Source organism: Anastrepha ludens, chromosome 4, assembly GCF_028408465.1.
Source record: "Anastrepha ludens isolate Willacy chromosome 4, idAnaLude1.1, whole genome shotgun sequence".
Classification (NCBI taxonomy): Eukaryota; Metazoa; Arthropoda; class Insecta; order Diptera; family Tephritidae; genus Anastrepha; species Anastrepha ludens.
In genome coordinates, this window is record NC_071500.1 from 121,914,618 (window position 1) to 121,937,938 (window position 23,321).

At 38.8% G+C, this 23,321-nt stretch overlaps 1 protein-coding gene and 1 long non-coding RNA gene across 2 annotated transcripts in view; one reads left to right on the forward strand and one right to left on the reverse strand.

Annotated features, from left to right (window-relative positions):
• Positions 1-6,648: 6,648 nt before the first annotated feature.
• Positions 6,649-7,205, reverse strand: LOC128860932 (uncharacterized). Its single transcript, XR_008454320.1, has 2 exons — positions 7,117-7,205; positions 6,649-7,030 (listed from the first exon to the last, which is right to left on the reverse strand). It is a non-coding gene; the product is annotated as an uncharacterized LOC128860932 (long non-coding RNA).
• A 394-nt stretch (positions 7,206-7,599) lies between these two features.
• LOC128860929 (nuclear hormone receptor FTZ-F1) overlaps positions 7,600-23,321 on the forward strand; it is a 158,960-nt gene continuing 143,238 nt past the window's right edge. The window contains exon 1 of the mRNA XM_054098727.1: positions 7,600-10,340. The gene's annotated coding sequence lies outside the window, so the exon portion shown is untranslated. The remainder of the gene's footprint in view (positions 10,341-23,321) is intronic.

Genomic DNA, 23,321 nt, shown 5'->3' on the forward strand with positions numbered 1-23,321 from the left:
CATTCATAGGCACAGCGCACATTCATAGGCACAGCATTGCATGTACAGTAGGGCGGTCGATTTAAAAATCGCTATTGCTCTATGAAAATCGTATTCTAGGGATCAAAATAAGAAACTTTGCCGAAGGAACCATACCTCTAAAACGAATTCTGATGTCCCCCAATTTCAAAATATCACCATTTTTGGCCTTTACATGAAAAAATCAGCTAAATGGCTATGTTTTTTTCTTTATTTTTATTTATTTATATTGTAATATTATCTATTTTTTCTCTTAAGAAATTTATTTAGTCAGAACATATGTAAATGAATGAATGTGAGTTATAGAAAAGAAACTAAAAAGTTCGACCCATATTGGGGGACATCAGAAATCGTTTTAGAGGTATGGTTCCTTCGGCAAAATTTCTTATTCTGATCCCTAGAATATGATTTTCACAGAGCAATGGGCGATTTTTTTGCCTTCCCACAAATCGACCCGGCCTAATGTACAGTAACCTTGAACAGGCAGCTGCGGTTGTCGAGCATTTAGAAACATAGATTTACATACATATATGGGTGCAAACATATTTACGGAGCCGCGGGCACTCGACTTGACAAAAATTGAATATTGGCAAATAATTCTACGCTAAATATTTCAATATTTTTGAATTGTCGAGAAAATTAGCATATGGGCGGCTCGTTTTATGAATCAATTTTTTGATGATGAGTTTTTGTTGCACAGTACAATAGTTGAAACTGTTCGGCGCCGCCGCGACTGTTCAGCGCTATGGCAACTAGGATGATGGCCGCTACGCCTGCGCCTATTAATGCATTTTGTTCTTGTAGTCGCTAGGCATAGAATTTTAGCTTTGGACGACATACGCATTTACAGGAATAAAGTGAGTGGCCTGTGTGTGCGGTTGTATGTAGATGCATATGTGTATATTAATAAGCATTGTTTTGCTGGAAGTTCAGAACACAAATATGTACAATATGTACGTACATAGGCTAGGCCATAGTATAGCATACATACATATGTATAAAAAATTCAAACCAAGCGTCCTACGAATGTTTGCGTGTATGTTAGTATGTCTGTGTATTATACGCGTTACGACGCTCATAATAGCAACCGTGTGTGCTGTATTGCGTCCGTATTTTTATATTCGTAAATATTTTCATTTTTAAATATTTACCACAATTGCAGGCGGTGTTACAATATACCACAATCAAAATGACGGTGCTCGTATTGTAACTCCACAGATAGATCTGAATGCACAGCAACTAGAATCACTGTCTGTTCAGCTCTCTATAGTGGGAGAAATATGTGCATGCGAAACCAGATTGAGCAATGGAAAAACAGTTTTAATTGTGGCAATTTATATTTCACCGAATCAATCAATAAATAGCATCACGGAATTCATTCACGAAAATTTAATAAAGTATACACCAGAAGTATCGCGGATACTTAGAAAAGATTACGATAAAGTTCCAATGATTTTAAGTAGCGATTTTAACGTAAAAATCATATTTTAGCTATAATAAGCCACTCGTATCATTTGTTGAAATAAAGTGAAGAAAATAAAATATGAACTTTATAGCAATATTATAATGAACCTATAATTATCCCGCTCCTAATGCTGCTTTCGTCTCATTCTCTCTCAGTTTGTTTTACGGAAAGTTTCACTTCTATCGCGTCTAACCGTTAGACTGGTATTTTTTTTTTTATGAGGAGTTTTTTCATGGCAGAAATACACTCGGAGGTTTGCCATTACCTTCCGAGGGGCGACCGCTATTAGAAAAATGTTTTTCTTAATTTTGGTGTTTCGCCGAGATTCGAACCGATGTTCTCTCTGTGAATTCCGAATGGTAGTCAAGCAGCAACTCATTCGGCTACGGCGGCCGCGGTGCATAATGAGGTGCATAAATTCTAGTGAAAAAGATGAAAATGTCACTTATTTCATTTCATATAAGTATGTTGGTTTTTGGATTTCGCATCTCTGAATTTTTAAATGGGTTGGAGTTTTTGGTAATCGTGCTTTGCAGGGTAATATACTCAGCAAATGTTTCTCAACAAAAACAGTCCAAGTGACCCGCACGCACGCCTTTAAAAATGTCACCGAACGAAGTGTTTTCTTAACGCATTGCTAATTGGGAAAAATGTGTGATTTTGTTTGAATACTGCGGTACCTCCTTACATACACATTTTCTCCATAAGTTTAAGTAGATCAATATATCTATCTATCTATCCACATCACTCTCTTAGATTTTTTGCTTTCAACCAAAATTGTTTAAAAAATTCGTGCTTCGCGCTTGTTCGCTACATTAACAACCTAGAAGCTTCATAATAGCACGTTTCCTTTCGATCTGAAATCCTCAGTTCAAGTTTCAAACATATGGTCCCACAATTTTTTTTATTATAATATACAGGGCCCGGTACTCGAAGTGTAACCAATTAGAAAGGCCATAAATTTAGTTTGGAAAATTTCTTTTATTCAATTCAAAGTAAAAAATGTGTGAAAATAATACAAAATTAAGAATCAATTTACTTTTGCTCGATAATGACCACCTTTTGCCTTGACTATGGCCTTCAGACGGTTCAGAAACGAATCACAAGCTGCCCGAATGCAGACTATGACTTTTTCCATTTTTGCTCTCCAAAATGGCCCAAAAAGAAAAATTCATCGGGTTCAGGTCTGGTGAACTTAAGAGCCATTGTGTGGGCGCTATGAAGTTCGGAACGCTGTTTTTCAGCCATTCTTGGTTCTCTCGAGCTACTAAAAAATTCGACTACGGCGACTTTTTTGTTTTGTTTTGACTAGGTTGCTTCTCGTTTTATGTCGACATAAAAAAAGACAAATGTTTTAAACAATATAAAAAATAAAATTAAAGCAGCAATATCGCGATTGCTGCACTTATTGATTGTGTTAAAGCTATCGTAGGAACATTTGGCCGTTACGAATGTAATCGCCAAAAACATAAATCAGCAGTACACATCTTTTCGAATACTACAGCGCGTGCCAATAAGGCGCTGTTATGTCGATAAAGCTGCTAAACATTCGGTTTAATACCCTAAATGCAAAATTCGAATTCAAAAAACCATTTGTCTCTGAAATCGAAAACTAGATTTATATATGTACATATTAAACGATATGACTTCAATGACCAACCCAGCCGACTTCAACTTAAGTACCGGTTGCGGAAAAATCTGTTTTAAAAATTTTAATTATGGATAAACACATTTATCAGATTATTCTTCTTAATTGATGCGATAACCGCTAACGAGATTTTGGCCGAGCTTAACAAAGTGCGCCAGTCGTTTCTTTCCCGTGCTAACCGGCGCCAATTGGACGCACCAAGTGAAGCCAAGTACTTCTCCACCTGATCTTTCCAACGCAGAGGGGGCCTTCCTCTTCCTCTGCTATCACCAGCTGGTACCGCATCGAATACTTTCAAAGCCGGAGCGTTTGTATCCATTCGGACGACATGACCCAGCCAACGTAGCCGCTGGATCTTTATTCGTTGCGCTATCTCTATGTCGTCGTAAAGGTCCAAAAATCTTACGCAGAATCTTTCTCTCGAACACTCCAAGCGTCGCTTCATCGGATGTTGTCATCGTCCAAGCTTCTGCGCCATTCGTTAGGACAGGCTTGATGAGAGTCTTGTGGAGTGTTAGTTTTGTTCGTCGAGAGAGGACTTTACTGCTCAGTTGCCTACTTAGTCCAAAGTAGCACTTCTTGGCAAGAGAGATTCTACGTTGGATTTCAAGGCTGACATTGTTATCGGTGTTAATGCTGGTTCCTAAATAAACGAAGTCTTTTACAACCTCGAAATTACAGGGCCGTCGAGGTAAATCCGGAAAACATTTCGAAGGCTCTGGAGCAGTAGCGTTAAGACTAAAACCGCTGATAAAGGGACATATTTTTAGTGTATTGTTTCCTGATTGACATTGGAGTACCGGAGTAAGTGCTAATGAAACGATGAGTCGAGAGCAGGACAGAAGAGCTGCGATACTAGAGCCACTTCGCGCCGGAAAAAGCCCTAAAGAGATAATTGAGTGGTTTGGCTACAAAAAAACGCAACCCTGGATGGACCACGTGGCTGTTGGAAGATGATATGTGTTTCAGCAGGACTCCGCACCTGCTCACAAGGCAAAGAAGGCTCAGGCTTGGCTCCAGAACAACCTGCCCTACCACTGGTCACCAGATTTTTGGCCACCTTCAAGCCCAGACTGCAATCCTCTTGACTATTACGTGTGGGGCACAGTTGAAGCAAAAGTTAACGCGAAGCCTCACACTAAGGACACTCTGAAGGCAACCATCGAGGAAGTGATGACCACAATGGACAAAGAGGAGGTAGCTCGCGCATGTGGGCGCTTCAGGTCCCGGCTGGAGCAGGTATTTGCACGAGATGGAGGTTACATTGAATAATTTTCAACTATGATATGTGTACTCACATTATACAAAGTTTAGTGCAAATAAAATTATTTTTGAGTAAATATCCAATAGTTTTGTTTTTAAGTTCAACATTCCGGATTTACCTCGACGGCCCTGTATTACTGTCAACAGTGACGTGGGTGCTGACACGCGAGTGCGCCGACTGTTTGTTTGAAGACAGGAGGTACTTCGTCTCACTTATCAGATTCGTTATGATTAATTTGATCTTTTAGCAAGGAATATCGAAATATTGAGTACAAGGCTTAATATCGAAGTCGATAAGACCAAGTGGCTTGATATGGAGTTTTACAATGTATGTAGATCCCTCTGGAGAATTCAATGAGTTAGATGAAATTGTCACACATAAGAAGAATAACGAAACTTCACAATTGGCATAGATGTAAAAAGGTTATTTTTCAAAATCACAACTCATTTTCGAATCAAACAGTTGATCAAAGTTTTGAAGCAAAAACATCTTTAAAATAACGACGACAACTTGTGAATTTTATTTCAAACGTATTTTTAATATTATTTTACCAAGTTTTAATGAAAAAAAAAATTAGATATTTTTACCCCATTTGCTTCCTATGGGTAAACTAACTGGCAGCAAACTACTATCCCAAGAATGATAGAATACACGATTGCGCCTTCCGAATTCGCCGTGTCGTAAGAGCCCATGAATAAACAAGCTCATGAAACAACAACAAGGAAGAGGAATTACTTGTTTGTGAAGAAGAAGAGTAGGCGAAAGCAATGGAAACAACCAAACGAAAAAATTATACGCAGACACACATACTTTCTTGCCATGGTGTCTTCCGCATAAAGACGCAAACAAACTGCATCTGGAGGCTTCATATTAACTTATGCTTTCACAATTTAAAACACGGCACTTCGTTTTCATTAGTTTGATTAGTTTAAATCTCACAAATCAGAATACTAAATTTCAAGCGATTCACTGAATTTTCACAAATATGTGATTTCTCCTACTTTTGTTTGTTTTGTTCGTTTTCTTTGTATTGCGAAGGGAGCTGACGTCAGACTTGTCAAAATCGCGCGCCACCTTAGATATTCAATTCGCCCTGTTACTAACCCATATAAATCATTTCACATGCAAATTGTCAATGGCTGGCTCACTTGTAACTGTGGATTAAACGAAAAATGTATAATTCTGTTAGGATTTCGGTCGTGCTGGTTTTTTCCAAACATATGCTGTATATGCACATAAAAACAAAAAAAAAAAATAAAAAAATCAACGCGAATTTTAAGAGATTTCAAACTTTTACTTAATTAAATATAAAAAATGAATGGAAAACTCTGAATGAAAAGTTTAAACTTTTTTGAAATTTGTGATTTTCGTACAAAATTTGGTTTTTTGATTTAGAAGGCTTTTGTTATACAATATAAAAATTAACGAAAAAATTTACCATGAAAAATATGGCGAATATTGTAAAAAAATAAGTCCCTTCGACTTAATTATGTGAGCGCAAGTGTAGCGTGGCTGTATTAGCCCCTGGTGGCGATCAAGCATGCATGTCCAGCAGGCTTATATGTGTGCGTGTCGGGTGACACTCGTACTTGCTTCGTGTCACACATACTTGTTGTCGGCTTTTGCATGATGAAAATCAAAAATTTTAGATATAAGCGTCAAGCACCCGACACGCACACATATAAGTTGCAGAGCATGCATGCTTGAGCGTCACCAGGAGCTAGATATAATAGCCACAACGATTAAAGCAATAAGGGAAACTGTGATGTATTGTTCGGACATTTATCAATTTCGTTTACGACGTCACGATGTGAACAATTTGCTGTCAAACACAAACAGATAAAAAAAACCGTAGTTTCGGTCGCATGATTTTGTTTACCAAGTTTGACTGCACAAAAAATTCAGTTATCTGTTACTTGTTTCAGTACCGCAAGCCGAAGTCAATCCGCAAGACCAAGGAAAGGGTATCTGAGAATTGCGATTTTTGGTGCATACATCTTTTGTTAGGTATTTTACCGAGCTTCTCCTCCAATTTGTGGTGCACGTCTTGATGTTGTTCCTCAAATGGGTGACCTACAATTTTATGTCGCCTCCGAGCAGTAAATGGGGTTTTGTGCAGAAATACATTTGGAGGTTTGCCATTGCTTGCCGAGGACTGACCGCTATTAGAAAATACTCTTCTATCATTTGGTATTTCATGTCCACAACGGGTTTCGAACCCAGGTCGTATGGAATGGTAGTTACACACAGCAATTCAACTACGGTGACCAAGTTTATTATTATGTAGCTATTTTGTACTCATTCACAATTAGCCAAACAATGACAGGTACGCTATTGGATGTTTACTAAACACACACATGCACACACGCGCGTGTTTTTGAATTCATCAACAAAAATTAGTGCACAGAATAAAGCTTTTTTGTATCCCAGCAAAAACAATAACAAAATATAAATATCGTGCTTTTGCCTTAACTTGCGAGCAGTTCGAGCTTACGCTAAAAGCTTATGCTTAAACTTTTCGTTCTTGTCGCTGTTGCTGCTTGGTCAGCGTTCGCACGGTTGCTGCCGTCCTTGTTCTTCAAATGATTTTTAAGGCCAAGTGCAAATGACGAGCCAAACTTCTTCACAACGGCAGCTGTTCATGAAATAAAAGTGGTTGTGTGTTGGTATGCCATACATGAAATAAGCACAAAAGAACGTGAACATGAAAACTTTACCAACCTTTACTAAGTTTTGGCATATCCTCTTTCGTGCTGTTCTTCGTGTATCCAGAACATAAACGTTGCGCGCTCTCCTCGACTCCACCAGCAACAGAGCAACCAAGCAACCAAGCAACAGCGATACCTTCCCAACGCAACAGCTAAACAACGCTCCATCGCACCACAGACAAGCACAAACACATCCTCATTGTCGTCGCGCTTAGTCGTTTTTTGCTGTGTTTGTCATTTGTTTTTTAGCTTTTTGGATGTTCTGGCACTGTGTTTCTGTGTCGTAGCTTTGGTAGCTGTTGTTGGTGTGTTGCGCCCTTCCTACTGCCTGTGTGCCTGCTGCCTTCGGTATTCTGTCATCTGTCTTCTATCGTCTATCGCACATTGTCGCTTTTCGTGCCCGTACCCGTGCCTGTGATCCATTCTTCGTTGCAGCGTTTGCGTTCGCCTGTGTTCCCGTTCCGTTCGCATTCGTGTCAGTCGAGATTGAGAGTGCGAATTTGGCCTACAGACCTAATTTTCCGTCTGCAGCCAAAACAAACCCAATTAAATATCGTAAATCAGTGCAAAATTAAAGTGAAATATTCAAATAATCTAAATCAAGTGCTGCGTAACGTAATGTAACAATTAAAAAGTGAAAAAAATACAAAATACGCAATAAAAGAAGGAGATTTCATTGTTGAATTGTGCGAATTGCACAATTGTATGTAGAACTTTTTCTACTCTTCGAAAAGTACACAAATTGAAATGAAGTTAAGCAGTGTCTTCTTGTATAGTGTGTATAGTAAGTAAGTAAGTGAAGTGAAGTGTGCTGAAGGAATTATCGCGTTCGCGTTCGGGAGCAACCGCGAAGTCCACGCAAGTATTAATATATTATATATAGAGTAGTTGGTGTTGCGAATAATGGGCATTGTTGTTGTGTCATAGCTAGAGTGGGACTGTTCCCATATATGAGTGAACCCCTCCCACTGCCACTGGTACCTGGCGTTACCACTGTCTGTGCGCTTGCAGCTGTGTATACGATGAGGTCTTGTGGGTAGCGACGTCGGACGACGAGACGATAACTAGTTGTGACCCCTGCTACAGCTGCAAGCGATTCGTAAGATATTTTTTGAATTCGACTGCAATTTGCAATTCCGTTCTGGAGCTTTCGCAGCGGTGCGGGATTAATGTTCCTAATAATTGTGTACTAATAAATCTAAAACTCATAACGAACAAAGTGAAACCGCAACTAAGCGGTTTTGCAGCACCAGCAGAAATATTCATCCGCCGCGGTGTACCAATTATAAAACAATTGAATTAGGCACGATTAGTGGTCAATCAGAAGTCAATAGTATCGGTTAAGACAATCTTCGAGACCTGCAGATGCCATTTTCGATGTTAAACTTGAAGTGTAAGCGCAGGTATCTGTAAAGTTGGACGCGGAAATACCAGCTGTGTAGCCGCTAACTTGCTTTGGTCCGACGTATAGGCTTACCAAAGTAATCGGCGAATTTGGAGCACTTCACTTTTGAATTCTACGCACCAACAACTACAATAGGCACTACAAGAAGAAGCAGCATTACATTGATCCGGGGCGAAGAAGGAAGTAAAAGCAACTTTTGCGGAGTGGCAGATTGTGTGGAGGAGCAATAGTAACAACAGTTACATACATTTGGTGTGGTACTGAATAGACGCAGCAGTGCAAAATTATTACAAGGAAGAGAAATAGCACACTGCCCCTGCGTCCGTGTCCATGTATCCCTCATATTTACCACAAATCGTAGATACAGAACAGAACAACACCATAAAGAAGAAGAAGAAGAGGAAGCAAGTTTAAAAAAAGGGGGGTCAGTGCGGAAACATTATATTGCCATTTGCTGTGTATACAGACAATGAGCTTTTGCAGCTAGCGCACTGGCGGAAACTGTTGCTTGAATAGAACGGCGAGACAAATCACGAAGCAAAAGCAAAAGCAAAAGGAAAATAAGCGCTACGGCTGGCGTAAACCAGTAAAGGGGCAGTGGTATACAGGGAGCGTCTACATACTATTACATACATATATACTTATGTGTGTGCATATGCACATATCGAGCAAATCGCAAAAGCAATCAGTCAGTGAATGAGCCAGTGATAGATTGTGCAAGTGTGAGCGAGATAGCAAGAAGGACTGTGAAGCTGAAAGTGGAAGTAGAATTAGTAGTAGCGCAACTTGTGGACCGCTGGGTGTATATGTGTACAAAATTGTTCGTGTGTGCTTTTGTTGTTGTTGCCCGCAGTTGCCGCCGTTCTGTTCGATCTATGTATAACCTTCCCCCCTTGCGGCTTAGTGGCGGCAGCACCTCACGAGCTTGCTAAACAGCAATCGTCGTCATTCACTACCATTACTACATCACCTATTTACACACATAAAATTCGCATCGCGTGCTTTAATTTCAGTCTTGTTTGCTGCTATTTTTCTTCAACAATTTTCCTACTCGTTTTGTACGGCAATCATATTTTTTGCCTTTTTGGATCTACACTTCTACTTTTACTTTGCGCAGCTTTATCGTACATTTTAAGTCGGTGCGGTACATTCGTGTTCCAGACATCAATCGGCGTGCTAATTATAATCAACCACAACAACAATAAGAGCGGCAGCAACATTGTATTCATAAATTCATCGTTATTGTTGTACTGTGTGTATGCACATATTCCAGTTTCCTCCTCAACAAAATTCTTATTGACTTCTTCATATACGGTGTTCGTTGTGATATTCTTGCGAAATTTTCATTTCATCCGCTTCCCATCGCATTCGCGTCGTTCACACTCGAATTCGTGCGGTACTTATGTATGAATGTACGTACACACGTATGTACGTTCGCTCGTTCGTTTGTTTGTTTGATCGTCGGTTTGTGTAAGTGTTTGTGTATAGAAAAGTAACAAAACAACAAGTTGGAAAAAAAACAACTTGGCGAACACTTTTGCTTTCGGCCCCAACTGGATTTCGTGTGCTTCTTCTTCTTCAACATCTTCATTGTTATTGCATTCTATTCGCAGTGGCTATTTACTTGTTTTGTCATCATTCTCAAGTATGTATTGCTTCGGCGTGCTAAAATAACCAGAAATGGTGTAAAAAATACAAATAACTATAAGAACGCATGTGCAGCGGCAGTGGCAGTGGCAGAAGTTTCGTCGACGACGGCGTTGATGGCGAAGGCAGTGCGAACAGCAAGTACAACAACTACAACTGCTTTTTAGAGATACTAGCATTATTAGGTAAGCGCCTTATTTACTTGATTCGCTAACAATTTTTTACAAAGCAGTTTTTAACCCTTTCGCTGCATTCGAGTATTTGATGTGTCTTAAACGACATGGGTTATTATTTGAGGTTTCTAAATTTAAAGGTTATTTATGGGGTTTTCTAAAAAGTTCGCTAACAAATTAGAGCGCGAATTATTTTTTATTCCGAGCTTTTCAAAACAAATTTTTCCCATACCCGTTCAACTAACTTTGGACTTATTTCCGGTAGATCCATTACTAAATCGATGTGGACCTTTTGCGGTTTGTGAACGTACAATTTGCTCAAACGCATTTTAAAAAAGCTTTAAATTCTGGTTTACTCCGTAGAGTTTTGCAGATACCCATCATTACAATTTTAAGCACATTTTTTTGTTTACATTTAGTGGCGATATTTTTTTAAACTTTCATAATACTTTGATGCAAATATAACAATTAAATGAAATGAAATGTAATTAAGTGCAAAAACAATAACAATGCGCTTTGTTTTTCAGAGCATGCAAAACTGCTGTTATGTTATTATTTTATTATGATTTCTGTTTTTTGCTATTTTGCTTTATTTGATAGCCACAACATAATCATTAAAAATCTAAGACGTGAAATTTTACCTCTTTTTCACGCCGCACAGTGATAAGAGGGGAAAATTTCAAATGTTGGAAATCTAAATATTTGTATCATATTCCTTCAGATGGCCTATTAGTATGGGGTTCTGTAAAAACTAATCCGATGTTTATTGGAGAAGTTCTTTTGGTGGTAGTAGATATTTCTGTAAAAGACTTCGTTTATTTAGGAACCAGCATTAATACCGACAACAATGTCAGCCTTGAAATCCAACGTAGAATCTCTCTTGCCAACAACTGCTACTTTGGACTAAATAGGCAACTGAGCAGTAAAGTCCTCTCTCGACGAACAAAACTAACACTCTACAAGATTGTCATCATGCCCGTCCTAATGTATGGCGCAGAAGCTTGGACGATGACAACATCCGATGAAGCGACGCTTGGAGTGTTCGAGAGAAAGATTCTGCGTAAGATGTTTGGACCTTTGCACGTTGGCAACGGCGAATACCGCAGACGATGGAACGATGAGCTGTATGAGCCTTACGACGACATAGACATAGCGCAGCGAATAAAGATCCAGCGGCTACGTTGGCTGAGTCATGTCGTCCGAATGGATACAAACGCTCTGGCTCTGAAAGTATTCGATGCGGTACCAGCTGGTGGTAGCAGAGGAAGAGGAAGGCCTCCTCTGCGTTGGAAAGATCAGGTGGAGAAGGACTTGGCTTCACTTGGTGTGTCCAATTGGCGTCGGTTAGCACGAGAAAGAAACGACTGGCGCGCTTTGTTAAACTCGGCAAAAATCGCGTAAGCTGTTATCGCGCCAATTAAGAAGTAGAAGAAGAAAGCGGTCGACGCAACCGCAGCACAGTCATCGTTCATAATCCACACACTCTAAACCCACCCTGCGAACCATCCCACCACCACCTCTCCCCGCCATCTCCTTTCATCTCATCGATTTTCTCTTTCACCTTTCCTCCTTCATAATGGTACCATAAAGGACGAATCCGTTTATCTTCGTGTGCTCATTCCTTGGGCAACCATTCCAACCTAACCTAGCTTGGTTCAAAAGTGGAAATTTTTGATGAAATTTTGAAAAGAAGTTTGAGACTTAACTGTAGTCGTTGATGAAGTATGAACTATATTTGTGGGGTGCTTATAATTTTTAAGTGCATACTTTTTTCTCTTTATCCGTACGGTTCTCGGAATTTCATTTATAGAATTTTTTATGGGACAGAATTTAGAAAAACACCATTTAATTAATTTTATCAAGAATTTTAATTAAATACAGAATTCTGAATACAGAATATATTACCATACAAAACTACCGGGTGTTTTTTAAAAGCTTGAGAACTTTAAATGATAATACAAAACAGAAATATTTATGGAAGGAATTCTTTTTATTATAATTTGGTAAATAATTTCATGGTATTTGATTTTTGAATATGATATCCGAGATATGTCCGCCGCGGCTACAAGTTACATGGCCCATTCGATCAGTCCCATTTTTCAATGGTGTCAATTGTGGCTTGAATATTGAATTAAATCGATTGTTAAGCGATGTCGTCGATGTTTAGCTGATTAAATTTTGGAAACAAAAATTCAGTTGGCTCAATAACGTTCGCCATTCACAATAAACGGTGAAAGAAATAAGGGCCGCTGATGCACTATGGGCCAGGAGACCCTTATAAGTGGCCAAAATTCATAATTCTCAAAACACCAACAATTTATAACTTTTAATACCGCTATGTACAGGTTTTGGGGTCTCTGATTACGAATATGAAGTCAGATTTCAACAATTGAAAATGGCGGATCCAATATGGCGGACATGAAATTTAAAAAATTGGATTTTTTTCACCAAATTTGGTATTTAGGGGTTTTGATGGTCTCTGATTACGAATATGAAGTCAGATTTCAACAATTCAAAATGGCGGATCCAATATGGCGGACATAAATTTTTTAAAATTAATTATTTTTTACCAGGGGTTACATTAGGGGTTTTTGGGGGCGCTGATTATGAATCTGCTGCCAGATTTTAGAAATTAAAAATGTCGAATCCCTTATGCGGACCTTTTTTTTAAATTTTATCTGATTAATTTGAAACTTGTTACTCGGGCTTTTTTGTATCGCTGTTGACAAATCTGCAATTAGATTTAAACAATTGAAAATGGTGGATCCAATATGTCAGATAAAGAGACACGCCTGCAGTTAGCCTACATAATAAGTTGTAGTTTCCGGAATCTACCACGAGGAGGTTACAGTGCGACTTCAGACGCCTTCTGTTTTTTTTTAATTTTTTGTTGTTTTAAATTTTTTTTAAGTTTTTAAATATTATTTTATTTGTTTTTATTTTTTTTATAAATTTTTTTAAAAATAGGTAAATACTAATTGCTTGCTCTACGAGAGGTCAAATATCGTCATTTACATCAGATTGTGAGTCTTCTTCCTCGGATAATTCTATGTCGTCTAAATATAAGATTTTTTCTGTAAAATCAATTTCCTCAATTTCATATTCGTCTAGTTCTTCACTTACCTGTACGTAATTGGTACTTCCTGATTGATTAGAATCTACTTCAACCTCTTTCAATAAAAGTTGCACTTCTTTAGGAAGAGATAATTGAACTTTTTGTTGAAGGCGTTCTTTTAAACGTAAACTCGATAAAAGAGGATCAGAGGTGTCCATAGCTCTACAAAACAAGTCTTCCAAATTTGCCATCCTACTATGCTTTCTACTATGCTGGAGTCTAAATTTTTTGTAGTCCTTATTTCTCGCTTCAGATGCTTCTTCTCCGAGCATACCTACCGGTAAGATGCTGTTTTTTATTATTTCTCCGCTATGAATAAGAATTTTGTGAACCGTTTGAGACATAGGGTACCACGAATAGAGCGAGACATACAGTTTTGCAGTAGAGGTGCAAAATTCTTCAAATCGACTTGAATCGAGAGGAAGATGACAAGAGAGGCTAATTAAAATTACCTTAAAACGTTGAAGCAATTCGTGATTAAGACCAAGGCAATCAGACAAAAGTTTACTATCTTTAAATGCCCTGCGAGCTGTGTTTCCATCATTGCTGGTACCACTTCCTCCAGGCTTTGGTTTATCCACTCTGAGTCCCATTTTTTCCCACAGAATTGATTGCACCTCTTGTTTTCTTAATGCTACCTGTTCTTTATTCTTAGCACCTCTGACATCCCATCTTTTGATAACCAATTTATAAGAAACATGTAAGCAAAATTCGAAAATTCTTATCCAGGCATGCAAAGGGCTGATTCCATGTAACAGTGACTCCTCATGAGGCATAAATTTCACACTCTTTATATTAGATAGATCGTTAAATTGTTTAGGAACAGCATGACAGATAGCACAAGATTTCATTGATGGCGTGTTGGTGATCGTATTTAATACCTTACCGTCAATTAAAGTCATTAATAATGTATATTGTACTTTAAGACGACAGCCTTCAATCAAAATTTCAAAGGCTTGTAATTTCAGAATTTGTTCTTCGATGGCCTTCTTTTGGGCAAGAATTACTTCTGTTGATTCCTTTGCGTATCGAATTTGAATAGGGCGACAAAATCTTGGAGATTGAGATGTAAGATTATTCCACAAAATTACATCCACTTCACTTGATAACCTTAAGGGGATAAGTGTAGTAACGAACAGATTTTCATCTGTAGGAGTCTGTTTCTCATTGACACAATCATAACCTTGTTTGTAAGGCGAATGCCCACTACTCCCATCAAATCCCCAAGAACACATCAGAACAGTTTTGAGCTCAGTAATTTTATTTTTTTGAATAAGACAGTGTAAAACTTCTCTTTGTAGTTCTATTATTCTATTCACCGTGTGGTTTAAAAGTTCTTGAAGTGATACTTCAGCTAACGTTTCAGAAATTTTAATTGACTCTTTCGACGGTCTTAACTTTTCTTTGGCTTCTCTAATCGCATTATACGCAGGCCAAATGTCTGCTCCACTAGATTTGGTCGCTAATCGCATATTCTGATAGACTTGTTTAGACATAGAATTATCGAAAAGAAATGCTAAAGCCACTTCTGGGCTTTTCTTTTCTATTGTAGGAAAAGGTGTTGTCATTATTTTTCTAATTTTCTTAGCCTGTTCCTCGCTTTTTGAAAGTTCGTTAAGTACCGATCGCAAATCTGCTTCCCCTGAAACTCGTGCCGCATGACTAGTAGCCATTAATAGTTTCTGACGATCATTATCATGTTCTTCACTGATTTTAGACACTTCTCGTCTTTTCGATCTAGTAGATTTTTCTGCAAAATCGAGCGATGGACGACCTCTTTTAAGTATTTCAGTCTTACTTATTTTAGCTGTGAGGTCTAAGTCAGGAATAGTAAATTCAGAATCTAACCACTCTGAATTTTGTGACTCAAAGACAGCTATTTGCCTACTGCAATGCTGATATTTTGCATTTCTTTTTAAATAGTTTAAATATTTAAAGCATTTTTCAAGCGTTCCAATCCTTTACAACCTACATCTGATTTATTGATACCTATTTTAGTTAAAATTGAATCAACGGTTATATTCATGTCATTATTACCTAACAATTTGAAGAACCTCTTTTTTCTTCAATGAAGTCATTATGAATTAAATAAGTTAAAATTGTGTGACTCTTAATACTTGGTTAACTTTTTACACCCTATTGGCAAATGATTGATATACAGTCAACTCGCGCATAGATCAGTAAACTTCATTTTTTTTAAAAAGAAAATGAAAAACCGCAGCAAACCGCACCTTTAGCTTGTTACACATGAACTACTGAAGACGTTAATGTAAAGAAATTGTTTATAGCTTCTGGAGTTTTGCGCAAGGCTCAATCGGCGTATTAACAAGTAGTAAAAAAAAACAAAATTTTTCACAATTATTCTCAATATTTCTAACATCAGATTTATTTTTTCAGCTATTGACTATTTTCACATACTACATGATTGCAACTAATGAGAAAATGCAATATAATTAATGACAAATACTACATTTCAGTAAAACAGTGACAGTTTAGAACAATAGCTATATGGTGATCATTTAAGCCTTACATTTATATTAACTTATATTACAAGCTTAAATATTTCATTAAAACTTATAACATTTACAAAATAACTACTTTCACTTATCTATATTATGATACTATATTGCATTTTGAAAAATCTTTCAATGACTTTTGGCTAAATTTTTTGGTCTTCTGGCCCATAGTGTGATGTCGCCAGCGGTAAAACGCATGTAAAATGGACAAAGTGCTCTATGAAAGCCGCGATCAAATTTATTTTCGTTAAAGTAAATTTCCATAACTTGAAAGCGTTGTTCTGGTGTTAAACAATTCTTGATGACTTGCCAAACCTTACTTTACGTCAACATGGTTTGAACACATACGATTTTATAAAGGGTTTTTCAATAAGGGCGGTTAGATGTTGAAATGGAATAAAATGACGTTTGCTGTGTGGCACGTAGCGCCGTCCGGTTGGAACCATATGTCGTCTAGGTCCATATGGTTCAATATGGGCCATAAGAAATTAGAAGGGCCACCACGTTTACCGAAAAATGGGCGCAATGCGCGCAACGTTTGCGTTAATGAACACTCATTTTGATAATAAAGTTTTATCATTTGAACGTGCTGTTCAATCGTGTAGCTTGCCACGATGATTTGGCATAAACAGCTGAATAATAAACAAAAGATTTGACAGATGTCACCAAAAGAAAATGGCTGCCACAGGGCGCCAAAATCGACCCGTGCCAGTTGAAAATCCCCTTTAGTATAAGTGGAACCTTGTAAGCTCGACCAGAACTTGCTGATCTAACCATCTTTCTTCTCTTTTAAGCTCTTTTTCAATTGTTGTTAAAGATGCCATTTTACGAAAATCATACTTCAGCTAACATATGATATATAATGTTATTAGTATTGGTTAGAAAAGTGAAAGTGCTTGACATAATCTATGACATTTTCTGTGGCAACATTGATTCCCCAAAGGGCTTTGCGTTTTCACTTTCCGTTGCATGGTAAAATTTTTAAATCAATTTATTTAAATTATTCACCTATTACAGTAGGTTCTGTTTTTATGCGGTAGATACGTTCCGCAAGAAACAGCATAAAAAAAGCTACTAGCTCTATAGTAAAACTATAGATACGTCTCAAATGCTAAAACCGCATAAATCTGAAATAATGTAATAAAATCGCATAAAAAAGGGCACTAGTCCCATATTATAACTATAGATACGTTCCATAGACCGCATGAATCTGAAAAAATTAAATAAAATCGCATAAACAAAATATTGTATTTTTGAAAATTATAACTTTATTTAAGAAACGTCAGAATCGAAAAATAAATTTAAGTCAGAAATAGAATCAGACAATACCCACATGTTGCGCGTTCATTTAGGATTTGGCGTAAAATCACTTTCGTCACTTTAGGAAACGTCTGATCTAGATAGTTATGCAGGCGGTTCCATACTTGTAGGGTTAGCATTTCTGATGTAATCTGTGATGAGTTTTTGCTTAGCTTTTTTAGAATCTTGTTTATATGTACAATTCCCGATAGGTCGACATGCATTTTGTAATTAAAAAAAAAACCGCACTATTTCAAAACCGCATAAAAAAAAGCCGCATAAAAACAGAACCTACTGTACTAGGTAAGCGGCCGCCGTAGCCGAATGGGCTGGTGTGTGGCTACCATTCGGAATTCACAGAGCGAACGTAGGTTCGAATCTCGGTAAAACACCAAAATTAAGAAAAACATTTTTCTAATAGCGGTCGCCCCTCGGCAGGCAATGGCAAACCTCCGAGTGTATTTCTGCCATGAAAAAGCTCCTCATAAAAAATATGTGCCGTTCGGAATCGGCTTAAAACTGTAGGTCCCTCCATTTGTGAAACAACATCAAGACGCACACCACAAATAGGAGGAGGAGCTCGACCAAACACCCAAAAAGGGTGTACGCGCCAATTATATATATATATATATTACTAGGTATCTTAATGAAATTAATAGAATTTTTAATAGACTTACTCACGCTACAACCGTGTGTCGGTTTTGGCCGAATTCAAAATGGCGCGCCAGCTGTTTCTGTCCTGCGCTCTTTGGTGCCAATTGGAAATCTCGAGTGGAGACAGGCTGCAGCACATGGGCTTTCCAACGGAAATGTGGTCTTCCTCTTTCACGCCTTCCTTTTTGGGGTACCGTGTTGTAAATTCGCCTTGCTGGAGCGTTTTCTTTTAAACGGGTGAGATGGCCAAGCCAGCGTAGCCGCTGTATTTTTACACCTTTAACTATGTCCATGCCCCTATATATGTAGCTCATACAACTCACTGTTCCACTGTACGCGGTACTCCTCACCAACGCGCAGGGCGAAAAAGGTCTTACGTAGAATTTTTCTCCCAAAACTTTTTTATCTGCTGGTGACATCGTCCATGCTTCTGCGCCATATATTAGAACGGGAATAATGAGCGTTTTGTAGAGTGCCAGTTCAGTCCTTCGAGAGAGAGCTCTACTTCTCAGTTGCCTACTGAGCCCAAAGTACGACCGATTGGCAAGAGTTATTCTCCGTTTGATCTCCAGGCTGACGTCATTTCTGTTATTAATACTGGTCCTAAGGTAGATAAAGTCCTTCACAACTTCGAATTGTTGGTTGTCAACACTAACATATTGTCCAAGATGCGAAGACTCCCTGTGTTTTGATAGCAGAGCACAAGATAGCGAATCGCTTTGCCTGAAATCTCGCTTAATCTAGGACGGGTGGGAGGCACGATGATTCCATCGTCAGCGTCTGGGGTATCGGTATCTACTTCCTCATCTATGCTGCTACATCCACTATTAATCAACTGGGAGAAGTGATTCCTCCATAACCTAAGAGTGACTTGTTCATCCGTCACCAAATCGTTGTTTTCGTTTTTGCAGGAGCTGGCCCCGGTCTTAAAACCTTTGGTCTGGCGCTTGACATTTTGATACAATTTTTGGGCCATGTTGCTGTCGCCTAGCATCTCAAGCTCTTCGAGCTCACGTCTTCCCACATCCCTCCTCAGCTCGCGATATCGTTCCATCGTGGCATAATAGACTCGATCTTGAGTTCGCCCTTTCTAGATCTCTATTTTTATCTCAGTTCAATTCTAATTACTTTTAAAGCTTATCTTTAAATATTATATTTAAGTAATTTTGTATCTCTGTAACCATAGTCTTAATAAATGAAATAATAGATTTCAAGATCCCGGATATTTCCGAGACCTGAAAAAACCGCTAGTCTGTTGGATCTGTAACCATGGACTTAATACAAGAAATAACCGATTTGGGATTTTTTTTTCATATATTGTATATACGTGCCCTATTATGGTTCCACGCCATCTATTTTTATTTAAAGTAATCATTCACTTGGCGGCCGACATAGCCGAAAGGGTTGGTGCATGACTACTATTCGGAATTCAGAGAGAACGTAGGTTCGAATTTCGGTGAAAGACCAAAATTAAGAAAAAGTTTTTTCTAAAGCAGTCGCCCCTCGGCAGGCAATGGCAAACCTCCGAGTGTATTTCTGCCATGAAAAAAAACTCCTCATAAAAATATCTGTCTTTCGGAGTCGGCTTGACACTGTAGGTCCCTCCATTTGTGGAACAACGTCAAGACGCACACCACAAATAGAAGGAGGAGCTCGGTCCAACACCCAAAAAGGGTGTACGCGCCAATTATACATATAAATATAATCATTCGCCTTAAAATGGTTCAAATTCATCAAATGCTTATCGAATTTTTTGTATAACTCAAAATAATTTATAAATATTATATGTTTCTTTCCTTCAAGCCACTTATTTAAAGTTTCATTAATATGGAGTTATTTTGTAAACTAAAGGGTATTGGCTCTGCGAGAATATAGTATATCATGAACACTACAAAAATTTCTGTAAATAAAAAAAATATAAATTGACCACAATATCATCCTTGGTGAGCAGCTTCCATGCAACGCATGCAGGGCCATCAATTTGCATAAAATTTTGTGGATTAAGTCTTGACTAGCAAACCACGAATCCGTTTCAGTATGCGATCGCTGCTCCCTGTACTAAATTTAATCATGAAAGAAACCCACTTATTACTATGAGCTCAAGAGAACAAACTGAGTATAAGAAGCTTACCGAAAATTTACATATCCACACTTGCTGCAAGAGTGTCATAATCGAAGAAACCAAAACGTCGGGGGGAAAAATGGCTTCAAAGTTTTAAATTTTTTATGCCTCCGTAAATAAAAGTAAATACATTAATTCACCATAATGAGTTAACGTTAACAAATATCGTCAGCATTTTTTACACCACAAAAAAGAAGAGCTGATGGTCATTTCTGCATATTTATCTAGAATTTTTTTATATGTTTATTATGACACTTACAGTAAATGAACGATATATTCAAAACGCACGAGATTATTTTTAAACTTGTATGGCCTCACTTCGCTCACAAATAAAAATCAGATCTTCGAACATGGCCCGGGGTATCATACGATTTTTGGTCATTGTGAAGTATTAAAGAAGCTACCCCTTTTACAGACAGCCATAGAGCATCCTTTAGATAAAATCATTACGGGATTATTAAAAAGTTTCAGTATTACTGGACGAATTTAGAAAAACAGAAAACGTTTTTTCGCAATCTTATCAAACACGGCGAAATACTGGTCAGAGTCTTGACATATGTATCTTGACATAAACGCTTTATGTATGTGGGGAAGGATTGAAAAAGCTCGGCACAAAATGTGCTCAAGGAAAGCTCTTGATCGACGATGTAACTAAATTAGAGGCGTCCGTAAAGAAGACTCTGCTCACAGGACTCATTTAAGGTTAGGTTGAAACGGTTGGCCACTGTGGGATCCACTCAGGCTCATAGCTCGTAATGATACCGCGGGGGAAACTTATCCTTATCTGTCTTAAAAGCAGTGTGCATTTCTCAAAATTTTTAGAAGATTCCGGATTTACACAGTACTGAGATCTTCGAATTCATTAAAGGATTGTCTACGTAAATGGTATACCTACCTCTGGATAGAGCAGGACAATGACACAGAAGGTGCGAGATCGTCTCTTCCTCTTCCTTATCTGGACTTCTTTTGCAGAAGTAATGTGTTTACACACCCATCCTCTGGGCATGTCTGAATATTAGGCAGTGTTCCGTTATAGCTTAAATTAGTGTGTTAAGACTGTGCTTATTTTGGCTTAGCAAGGTTCTGTGCGTTTAGCTTTGAGAGTCGGCCACAATTGTCGGGCGATCCTGCAAGTGGTTTCATTACACCATCTTTCATTCGCTGTTCTTACAATTTCCTCAAAGCTAAGTAGCTCACATGTTTGTAAGGGTATGCCTGTGTCATTGTCTGTATACTCATCAGCGAACTTGGCTCTGCAGTTACCCTTAATTTCACAATGGCCAGGAACCAATGTTACCTTTAGTGAAATGACTCAGACAACTCGTTAAGAGATGTGGGGCATTTCATGGCTACCTTGGAGGTTGTCGACTGCTCTTTGAGGGTTTTTATCGTCGCCTGACTATCAGTGAAAATGCAGATATCATCTCCAGGTATTGCATCATACTGTCCAGCATCACGGCTTTTAAATGTTGTCAAAAAAGTCTTGCGGTATTTCCGCAAGCTTGTCTTTGCAAGCGCGTAGTTCTAGTTGTATTCGTCGCATCGGTTCACGCTAGAGCTTTTTGGAAAGCTCTTTTCACGTGCTAATACGTGTTTGATTAATTGTTGTTTGCTTTTAGTCGTTGGTGAGTTATAGCGTCGCAAACATGGAGCAAAATAAAGAGAAAATACGGCATATTTTACAGTACTACTACGATAAAGGCAAAAATGCATCTCATGCTGCCAATAAAATTTGTGCAGTTTATGGACCCGATATAGTTTCCATTTCCACCGCACAATGATGGTTTTAACGTTTTCGTTCTGGTGCAGAGGTGATCGAAGATGCGCCACGGTCCGGAACGCCTGTCGTCAAAAATTGCGATAAAATCGCTGAATTGATCGAAAGAGACCGGCATAGTAGCAGCCGTAGCATCGGCCAAGAGCTGGGCATGAGTCATCAAACCGTTATAAACCATTTGAAGAAGCTTGGATTCAAAAAGAAGCGCGATGTATGGGTGCCACATGACTTGACGCAAAACAACATTTTTGCCCGTATGGATGCATGCGAATCGCTTCTGAATCGCAACAAAATCGACCCGTTTTTGAAGCGGATGGTGACTGGCGAAGAAAAGTGGGTCACTTACGACAACGTGAAGCGCAAACGGTCGTGGCCGAAAAGCGGTGAAGCTGCCCAGACGGTGGCCAAGCCTGGATTGACGGCCAGGAAGGTTCTTCTGTGTGTTTGGTGGGATTGGCAGGGAATCATCCACTATGAGCTGCTCCCCTATGGCCAAACGCTCAATTCGGACCTGTACTGCCAACAACTGGCCGCTTGAATGCAGCACTCATGCAGAAGAGGCCATCTTTGATCAACAGAGGCCGAATTGTCTTCCATCAGGACAACGCCAGGCCACACACATCTTTGGTGGCGCCAGAAGCTCCGGGAGCTCGGATGGGAGGTTCTTTTGCATCCACCGTATAGTCCGGATCTCGCACCAAGTGATTACCACCTATTTCTGTCCATGGCGAACGAGCTTGGTAGTCGGAAGTTGTCCACAAGAGAGTCCTGTGAAAATTGGCTCTCCGAGTTTTTTGACAATAGGGAAGCGAGCTTCTATAAGAGGGGCATTATGAAGTTGGCATCTCGTTGGGAACTCGTCATCGAAGAATACGGCACATATTTGACTTAAATCGCATTATTATAATCAATTTTATGGACAATTGAAAATTCAATAAAAATACCGCAAGACTTTTTTGACAACCTGCCAACAGTTCAGCCTAAAAGATACTACAGTAGTCGGGAATCCGAAAAATTAAGGAGATGTTCGGAATATACACCTTTGATCCATCTGTGTATACATGGATGTACTCGTCCTGTCTTAAATCGTCCCGCTTCCACTCTTCCCTCGATGGTAGGAGGGTTGTGAACGTGGTAATGGGAAGTGTGGGCGGGAATGCATAGTCCACTTGACCGGCAAGCTCCAAAATGCCAGCCAGGATTTTACCGTGGCCGTAGTCCGTGTTTGACCACTTACTTAAAGTGTTCAACCTTATTGCCTCTCTGCGCGTGATATATCCTGCCTGAAGATCTACGGCAAGGGCGTTTAATGTCGCATATAATGCTTTTGATGGTGTGGTTAACATTGCACAGTTATAGGAATAGATGCGAGCCTTGTCAACTCTTTTAATGTTCACACCCTTCTCAAAGGTATTCCACCATACTACAAGTAGAAAATTCTTCTAACCACTGTATTGTGGTATCATTCTGGGTTCCAGCCGCCATTTTTTCCCAATTAGCCTTCCGCGGG